Raw genomic sequence first — 7,931 nt, 5'->3', positions numbered from 1 at the left:
TCAATGCCAGAGGCCCTCAATTCATTGCCTGACCCGGAATTAAATTAAAAAGCATTAAGAAGGCCAGGTGCACCTTGTGGAGTGTGCACATTACAGTGCACAAGGACCCAAGTTCAAGCCTCTGTCCCCATCTTCAGGGGGAGCTTCACAAGTAATGAAGCAGGACTCTAGGTCTCTCTCTATCTCCCCCTTTTCTCTCAATTTCTCTGTCTCTATCCAAAATAAACAAATAAATAAAATTTTTTAAAGAATGAAGAAAACCACTAAACATACTGGGAAGTACAAAGGCAATCTATAACTGTAGCTGAAATATGACCTAAAATATATGATGAAAAGTAACATGAAAATGCACTAGAACGTTAGGATTATTTTTTATTATTTTCCTTTAATGAACTTTTATTTTTTATTGTAGCATGTATTACTTAATTATCTAAAGGCACTCACCATATTAAGATAATAAAGGCACTCACCATATTAAGATAATAAAGACATTCACCATATTAAGATAATAAAGGCACTTACCTTTAAACTTTCACATGTATGACTGATTCCCCATGTAGTTAGACCTCCCCAGGCTCCAGCTGAACAAATTCATTCAAAAGCACAAAATCTATAAAAGAGTCACTGACATCCAAAATTAAAAGTAGCCTCCTTACAGATAATTTTGCTTCTAGTTGATTTGAACTGTATGGTTTTTTTTTTTACACTGCTTTTTTTTTTTTTTTTTAATAGTGAACATTCTTTCCAGGATTGAAAAAATGTTTTTTTTTTCCCCCAGGGTTCCTTGCTTATTGCTTGGTATTTTCCATCATTTTCCATGGGGGGGGGGGGGGAGGCCGAATATCTATCTCCACTCTTCACTCCATCATCATATCTAAAGACATGTGCTACAGAGAAATCCACGCATGTGACAGGACTTTGAATGGTTCTTGCCAAGGTCACAAGGATGATTGTAGAGGGGTGTAAGAGAGAATGATGCCTGAGCAAGAACAAGTAGTCATCCCAAACTAGAATCCCAGGAACAGAAGCAAGGGGCAGGATCAGTGACCTGATTTTATGACTTTATATTTGTCTAAAGAAGCTCTTTTCTAGGAGGGGGGTGCCTCATGAAGAAATTCTTTTAAGAAGGAGGCAAAGAGTCTGGGGATGCAGCTTCAGCAGACAGAGACTATGCTTTGCCACATGTGAGACCCTGAGTTTGATACCTGGCACCACATGGAAGCACCAAGAACAGTACCAGAGCAACTCCATGAATGATGGGGCAGTATCTTAGTGTCTCTCTCCGCCTTCTTCCTCTCCCCCCACCCTATCTATGAAAGAAACATTGAAAAGGGGTGACTCAGCAGTATTGTGTATTTCCAAAGGTGAATTCTCTGGTACTAGGAAAAAAAGAGAAGAGAGACTGACTGAGAACAAATTGTCATGATTACTAATCAGCCGGTCATCACTTGGGCAAAGGATTTGATTTGTGTCTTTCTTTTCCCACCACTAATGTGAAATTACCATCAGACATTCTTTTTGTTCTAAAATTCTAGAATTCTAAGTAAAATTTTATGCATTAAGCTAGATAGTTAGCTCTCTAGGGCAAATATTCATAGGAAACATAAACTTTAGTTACTTAGGGTGAAAAATAGTCTTAAAGTACAAATAATCCCTCCCTCAAATAGTCATTTTACAAATCTTGCTGCTCAAATTCCAGCCTCTCTAAAAGTAAATTCCCTGTATTTCCCTGTATCAGCTAAGTACAGAACATCCAAAATCTAAAGGTCAATAAACTGCAGACTTGAAGAAAAGATTGGATGTCTGTTGTAAAATAAACAAAGAGCTGGAACATTTCCAGTATGTTTTTTTTTTTTTAACATTTGTGCCTATCAAATGTATTTGAGTGCAGAATTTACTCAGAACAATGGGTATTAGATATAAAGATTTTTGGTGGGGAAAAACTCTGATTTTATAAATGAGAGGGGAAAGGAAGAATTGCAGTTAGACAAATTAACACAGTAAAGCATTTGGTGATTTAGCATTCAAGGTTGGGTCTGGGGCGAAGTGTGGTGCACCAGGTAGAACGCACACATTACAATGCACAATGATTAGGGTTCAAGCCCCTGGTCCCCACCAGCAAGGGGGAACTTCACAAGAGGTAAAGCAGGGCTCCAGGTGTCTCTACCCACTCACTCTCCTACCCACTTTCCTCTCACTTTCTCTGTATCTTTATCAAAAAGAAAAAAAAATACAAGCAAATAGAAAGACCTAAAAAAGACAACATTAAGTACTTAATCAAATAGTTTCTACTTAGACCTAGATAATCTCCTCACCTACTTCTTATTTCACTTCCCTCAATCACTCCAAGACCAACCTTATTAGGCAAAGTAAGGACTACAAACGCTGGATAAGGGCAAGAGACTGGCACACTTTAATGATGGCTCTTTGGCTTACTATCAGGCCACCTCATCTCCTGAGGCCCACCTCATTTCCTGGGGCCTTAGTCAGGGAAGCCTGGAATTCCCACACAGCCAGTATGGGCCTAGACCTCTAATAGATTCCTCTCTCCACTGTCACTAGTCATCTCCATCAGAAACAACATAATGGACCCCTTTGTGGGTCCCTACAGGACCTTGCCCTCAATGTGGATCAACAATGGTAGAGACTACCACATTTTCAAAAGGGAGGTTGGGCCAAAATCCTCTACCACTCAAGGAAGATGAGTCTGGCAGTGGATGCAGCCTAGAATGTTCTTAGCTATGACTACAGAATGTGAGCTCAGATCTACAGGGATACAGAGGTAACACAGGCTCCTGTACTGAATATAGGCCCCAGATAAGTCGATGGGATTTACAGTTAAAGGTATTGTTATACTTTTCCTGTATTTGGGAGCTACTCTCTGTCCTGATCCAGCTTTCTTTTATTTATTTATTTATTTATTTATTTTTTATTTTTAAATTTTTTATTTAAGAAAGGATTAGTGAACAAAAGCATAAGGTAGGAGGGGTACAACTCCACACAATTCCCACCACCCACTCCCCATAACCCACCCCCTCCCATGGTAGCTTTCCCATTCTCTATCCCTCTGGGAACATGGACCCAGGGTCGTTGAGGGTTGCAGAAGGTAGAAGGTCTGGCTTCTGTAATTGCTTCCCCGCTGAACATGGGCGTTGACTGGTCGGTCCATACCCCCAGTCTGCCTCTCTCTTTCCCTAGTAGGGTGTGTCTCTGGGGAAGCTGAGCTCCAGGACACATTGGTGGGGTCTTCAATCCAGGGAAGCCTAGCCAGCATCCTGGTGGCATCTGGAACCTGGTGATTGAAAAGAGAGTTAACATATGAAGCCAAACAATTTGTTGAGCAATCATGGATCCCAAGCTTGGAATAGTGGAGAGGAAGTGTTAGGGAGGTACTCACTGCAAACTCTAGTGTACTTCTGCTTTCAGGTATATATTTTGCAGTAGTTTATGGATACGTGTGCACATAAGCTCTCTCTCACAGAAACTGGTGTATATCTAGGTTATGGGACTTTGTTAGAAAGTGAACTACCTGAGATGAAATTAGAGTGTACTATTAAAGGAAAGGTCTCACCCGAGTAATGAAGCTGAAGGGTTGTCATTCCACACGTGAAGTCTCTGGATACAGTCTGAGGTGAAGCATGTTGAGATGGCAATCGTTGCTTTGGTTAGGTTGTGATCGGCGGATGCAGTATTATTTGGTTTGGATTGGGAGATGCATACGGGAAAGTGGGCCCTATCCAAGGGTGCCAGGACTGGGGGAAGTAGGGGCTCTATAGTGAAGATGTGAGGTTCCTGCTGTCTTAGGGCTCTGATCCAGCTTTATAGTCCTATTTTCAACCCTGACACCATCTCCCCAGACATTATCTTTGGCTTACCTGCATGTTAGTTATCAGGCTCAGGAAAATATTAGTAAAGTCATGGGCCCCTTGGAATATAATTAAAATAGACTACTAACTTTTTCCAAAGTGGAGACCTCAAATCTCACCTGCTATATTCATGCCTTTAGGTTCCTGATTATTAAACAATTTGTTCTGCTTTACATCTTAATGCTTTTTCAGTCACCAAGTTGCAGATGCTACCATGACACCAACCTGACTTCCCCAGGCAGAGACCTCACCAATGAACCCTGGAACCCTATCTCTCCAGAGCCTGCCCCACTAGGGAAAGAGAGAGACAAGCTGGAAGCATGGATCAACCTGCCAACACTCATGTTCAGCAGATACAGAAGCCAGACATTCCACCTTCTGCACCCCATAATGATTCTGGGTCCATACTCCCAGAGAGATAAAAAATAGGAAAGCTTCCGGTGGAAGGAATGGGATACAGAAGAAACCCTGGTGGTGGGAAATGTATGGAATTTTACCCCTCTTATCCTATGTTTTTGTCAATATTTTCTATTTTTTACTTTATAAATAAATTTAATTTAAAAAGAAAGAAAGAAATATACCAGGTTAAACGCACAGAGTGCAAAGCACAAGGACAGGCCCAAGAATCTTGGTTCGAGCCCCTGGCACCCCACCTGCACGGGGTCGCTTCGTTAGCAGTGAAGCAGGTCTGTAGGTGTCTATCTTTCCCTCCCCCTCTGTCTTCCCCTCCCCTCTCAATTTCTCTCTGTCCTGCGCGACAACAATAGCAGCAGCAACAACAACAAAACAACAATAACAGCAGCAACAACAATGGAAAAAAGATGGATGCCAGTAGCAGTGGATTTATAGTGTAGACACCAATCCCCAGCGATAACCCTGGAGGCAAAAAAAGAAAGGGTGGAAGGAAGGAAGGAAGGGAGGGAGGGAGGGGGGAGGAAGGAGAAAAAATAAAGAAAAAAAGGTAACTGGGAATATTAAATTTGTCGTGTAGGCACAAAACTCCAGAAATAATCATGGTGTGAATTTTTTTTTTAAAAAGTCAGGTCTGGTCTTTAATGATCCTAATATCTGCATCATGTAGTAAAAAAAATTTTTTTTCTTGCCACCATGCTTACTTCTAGGACTCAGTGCCTGTATAACTTCATCTTTCACAGTGGCCATTCTCTCTCTCTCTCCCTGTCTCTCTCCTTCCTTTTTTTTCATTTCTTTTTTTGACAGAAGGTAACAGAGAGAGAATGAGGGAGAGGGAGGAGAAAAACTGAGGCACTGCTGCACTGCTCACGAAGCTTCCCCTCTGTAGGTGGATACTGAGGGCTTGGACTTGGTTCATTGTGCATTGTAGTATATGCACTCTCGGGGCTGCAGCACTGCCCAGCCCCTAGTAATTAATTTTTATTTATTTATTCATTTATTTATTCCCTTTTGTTGCCCTTGTTGATTTATTGTTGTAGTTTTTTATTGTTGTCGTTATTGGATCAGACAGAGAGAAATGGAGAGAGGAGGGGGAGACAGAGACGGGTAGAGAGAGATAGATACCTGCAGACCTGCTTCACCACCTGTGAAGCGACTCCCCTGCAGGTGGGGAGCTGGGGGCTCGAACCGGGATCCTTATGCCGGTCCTTGCACTTTGCGCCACTGTTAGCTAGCAAAATCAAACCACCATCCACTGCAAGGAAGCAAAAGATGTTTATTCACGAATTCGTATCTGGGCCAAGTGGTGACTGACAGCAGTCCACCAGGCTTGACCCCAAACAGGGCTCAAATCACACAATTTATAGGATTTCTGAATACACTCAGGGAGGGGGAATGCATCACCTTATCAATCTATATCCAATAATATGCTATAGAAAACGTGGAATCCAATCATTTCAAACCTAGCAAAAAGCAGGATCCACTCAAAGCAAAGCGCAGGCTAATTTCAAACATTGCAAAACCACACAACCAATAGAACCTAGTCAGAGTAGGGTCATCACATCCTCCCACCATCAGCTGCAACCTCTGGTAAACAGTTTCCTTGTGCAAAGGTCCTGATAAGTCTTGCCTGTATGTGGGGTCTTGGTAAACAACTAGTGGCATACTGATTAGGTCCTGTTTTTCAAGGGGAAAGGGTAAGGAATTTTCCATCTTACATTCCCCACTAGTCTTAGCCAAGAATCAAATCTTTGATTCATCTTCTTTTTCTTCTTTATTTCTTAGTTCCCACATGAACAGTGGGGGCACTCGGGGATGGGTGGCATGAGAGTTCAAGCTGGAGCAGAGCAAAAGCATAAGGGTCAACAGGAGACCAGCCGGACCTTCATTGGGTCTCTGGTGGGCACAGCACGCCATCCTCTTAGGTCTTCTGCTCCCGGGGGATCAGCAACGGACCTCTTCAGGTGAGTGTGATGAATCCAGTGGCGCTTTCCAGCGACCTTTGTGGCAGTCGGCATACTCAGGATGACGGTGTATGGTCCTTCCCACCAGGCCTCGAGGTGGTCCGGATGCAGCTTCTTTACCAGCACAGAGTCACCAGGCTCAAACAAGGGGGCGCGGCCTCGGCTCTCCTCCCTCCAGGTTCCAGGTTTTACATCCCAGACAGTGGCTCATGCCTTCCCTCGCATCACCTGTAAGGCCTGTAAAGACTTAAGGAGACTGCCATGCGATACTTCAGCCAATTTTACAACCTCAGCCTAGGGTATCAGGGTTGGCTGCTTGCCATATATAATTTCAAAAGGGGTGAATCCAGACACATAAGGGGTGTTCTTACTTTTAAGCAAAGCAAAGGGTAAAAGAGTAACCCAGTCCCCGCCAATCTCTATTTTTAACTTAGTTAAACTTTCCTTAATAGTCCTGTTCATTCTTTCTACCTGCCCTGAACTTTGGGGGCGATAAATACAATGTAATTTCCACCTAATTTTTAAAGTTTCAGCCAATTGTTGGGTGACCTTGGCAATGAATGCTGGGCCATTGAGAATAAGGGAGCCCAAACCTGAGGATAACTTCAAAGACCAATTGTTTCACCACTACCTGGGAAGTCTCTTTCTTAGTTGGGAAGGCTTCAGCCCATCCTGAAAAGGTATCTATCATAACTAAGAGGTACTTATATCTTCCTCGAGCTACAGGCATCTTGGTGAAGTCTAGTTCCCAGTATTCTCTGGGTTCCTCTCCTCGCCACCGAGTTCTGGGCTCCTTCACAGAGCGTTGACTCTGGCACATGTGGCACAACGGCCTGCCACACTCTGGGAAAGCCTGTGCAGACCAACTATCAAATAGAATTTACTGATTAGCTCAGCCAATTTTTTTCCCCCAAGTGGGTACCTTGATGCTTCCGAGTGACCACCTATCTTCCCAGTGATTGGGGCAGTAGAATTTTCTCATCCAGCAGGATGATCCATCCTTCCTTGTTGGGTTTTCCCCCAAGCTTCCGGCTCAGCTTCTCTTCTTGTTCAGAGTACTCAGGTTTCTTCTCTTTGATAATTTCTTCTGGTGTAGCCACTACCAACTGGGCCTGGGTCCCCACTAGTCTTTGGGCCGCCTCCCGAGCTGTCTGGTCCACCAACCGGTTACCCTGCGAGACTTCTGAGTCATCTTTCTGGTGTCATTTACAATGGATGACAGCAACCTTCTCTGGCCCCCGAACAGCCACTAGCAGGGCTAATATTTCCTGGACATGCTTGATAGCTTTTCCTCCAGCTGTCAGCAATCCTCTCTCTTAGTACAAAGCCCCATGGACATGGACGGTAGCAAAGGCATACCTGCTGTCGGTGTATATATTCACTTTCTTCCCTGCTCCCCACTCAAGTGCTTGAGTGAGAGCGATCAGCTCCGCCTTTTGGGCTGATGTCCCCTGTGGCAAGGATTCAGCCCACAGGACCTCCTGGCTCGTGACCACCGCGGTGCCAGCGTACCGTACACCATCCTCCACAAAGCTGCTTCTATCCGTGTGGAGGGTTTCCTGTACATCCGGCAGCGGGACATCCATCAGGTCAGCTCTCAAAGAGGTCAGGGATTCCAAGATCTCTCCACAATCATGGGTGACATCTTCTCCTGGGTTGGGAAGCAGGGTAGCTGGATTCAAGGCTGCAG

Source organism: Erinaceus europaeus, chromosome 8, assembly GCF_950295315.1.
Source record: "Erinaceus europaeus chromosome 8, mEriEur2.1, whole genome shotgun sequence".
Lineage (NCBI taxonomy): Eukaryota > Metazoa > Chordata > Mammalia > Eulipotyphla > Erinaceidae > Erinaceus > Erinaceus europaeus.
This window is presented reverse-complemented; position numbering follows the sequence as displayed.